Source organism: Cyprinodon variegatus, unplaced genomic scaffold (genome assembly GCF_000732505.1).
Source record: "Cyprinodon variegatus isolate N-32 unplaced genomic scaffold, C_variegatus-1.0 Scaffold35, whole genome shotgun sequence".
NCBI lineage: Eukaryota > Metazoa > Chordata > Actinopteri > Cyprinodontiformes > Cyprinodontidae > Cyprinodon > Cyprinodon variegatus.
In genome coordinates this window covers 960,649-962,951 of record NW_015150488.1, presented here as the reverse complement: position 1 = coordinate 962,951, position 2,303 = coordinate 960,649, and positions in this window count along the sequence as shown.

Here is a 2,303-nt window from a genome sequence, read left to right as displayed (position 1 = left end):
AGGCCGACTGGGGTTCAAGGACACAGAATCAGAGTTACAAAAAGCAGCTGTAAAAGGCGGCCCCGTCCAGGAAACACACAGCCACGCAGATGAGCTCTGAGTCAGCTCCCATGTCAGGGGATGAAGAGAGCATATCCAGCCAGTCACGGTCAGAGAAACAGGACTACACTGGAAAACAGGCCGATCTCCAGCATCTATAAATAGGGGTGTTGATGGCAGCAGCACAGCTGATATTTCTCTCCAGCATGGTGTCACAACAAAACAGAAACAGATGAGGCGAAGCTACTATGAGAAAATGCAGAGAGAGCAAAACGTTAGATATAGAACTAACAGATTCTGCAGAGTGGGAGAATAGAGATAGAATGAAGCAGAATGATTAAATGGGGGTTCCTATGTCCTCCAGAAGTCTAAACCTATAGCAGCATGACTATAGAGATAGCTCAGGCTAACCTGAGCCACTCTAACTATAAGCTTTATCAAAAAGGAAAGTTTTAAGCCTAGTCTTAAAAGTAGATACGGTGTCTGCCTCAGGGTGTCTATCTACTTTAAACAACGAATTTCACAATTTTGTTTGTAAATTATTCTCTGCAGTTCAAGTAAAGTGCAATCAAATCCCATGCAAACTACACTGTGTATGAATATTAGGTAAAAGGATAAGGATTAAAAAGCTTCATTCATTATTTTATTAGTTTTTCGTACAATTGACAAAACAGATAAACAAGTCAGGTCTTCTATGAGGCTGTAGATTTTATAAAAACTCACCATGACACAAGATGGCAATTCTCTGGATGTTTCATTTGTAAAATTTGATGGAAATTAGATGAGATAAGATGAAAATTAAAATGAAATACCTCGTAACAAGTGTCCTTTTTCAATATCTATCACAGTGAATAGGTGGGAATATGGACTGGATATGAACCTGGCTTGCCCTCCTGTGTGAGCACTAAGGTTGTATTTAAAACGCAGACTGGATTTTGATAACCATGGTATTTTTTTTTATTTTTTATCATTTTTTTAGTGTGAGAAATTGGGAATATGGTGTGAGAGTGTGTGAAGACAATGAGATGAGTGAGAGCTGACAGTCCTGGTAATGTGTAGCTTCTATAGATTCCTGTACATCAGTAACAGTTTTACCTATATAAACAGATTATCATAGATTCTGTTTTAAGTTTTGTAGGTTAACAAATGAGTTTTCCTTAAAGGTTTTTTAACCTGCGTATTATGACAATTCAGGAAACGTTTCACAAATTTTCTCTAACATTTATTTCTCAAGCTTTTAATGGCATTCGAGGTAACTAAACATTGACTATCATATTTTGATCTGGACTTTACATAATAAATAAGGATTCTACAGGGTTCTTGTGTGTGTAAATAAATGAAACCAGATAAATATTTTTTACAGACTGATAGTTTCTAGAAGTTTATAGTGCAAATACTGAAACTACCTCAGGATAGATTCCCTTAAGGGTTTCCAGGGATTATGAAAACTCTAGCTGCAGACAGAAGGACAATTTGCTTAGTGAGAATTGTAACTCAATAAAACCCTAACATATTTCCAATTACAAAAAGAATGAAGCCTGATAGTAGGTCCCTTTTGAATGATCTGATAAGATGCAAAAAAATTATGGTCAGAAAGTTGAAAAATCTAAAACAATATTCATATGTCATATGTAATTGATAAAATAATAAAATAAGGTAATGAACTGGAAATATTGAAATCAATAACAATCTGGGACAGCTTTCCTTTGTATAGATATTTCAATTTTAGTCTATTTGTTTGGATAGTCTTTACAAATGATCAGAGATACCCACTAGGCCAGGCTTCATTTACCTGGCAAATATAATTTTGTTAAACTAAATTCCAACAATGCAAAGTGTAAGTTACATTCAAAGAACTGTGTAACACTCCTCCTACAACATCTTCACTGGCTCCATAAATCAGCATCACCACTTAAAGAACCTCCTTTGCATAGAGCTATCATTAATCTTGTAAAGTAGACTAATATTCATTTTATTAAAAGTGATCAAATGTATTTTTGTTATATATTGTTATGATCATTAAAATATTTTGAAAAATATATCCAAGCTCAAAATAATTGTAAAACTATACGTTTTTAATCTACATGGATTGTTGCACCCCATATTGTCCAATTGTTCATGTCATGCATCCATATATTTTTGTTAGGAGTGGAACAGCAGTATGGAGGACCAACTCTGCCATATTTATTAAACCCTCTAAGACAGCGGTCCCCAACCACCGGGCCGTGGACCGGTACCGGTCGCGGTCGGTAGGTTATTTGGTA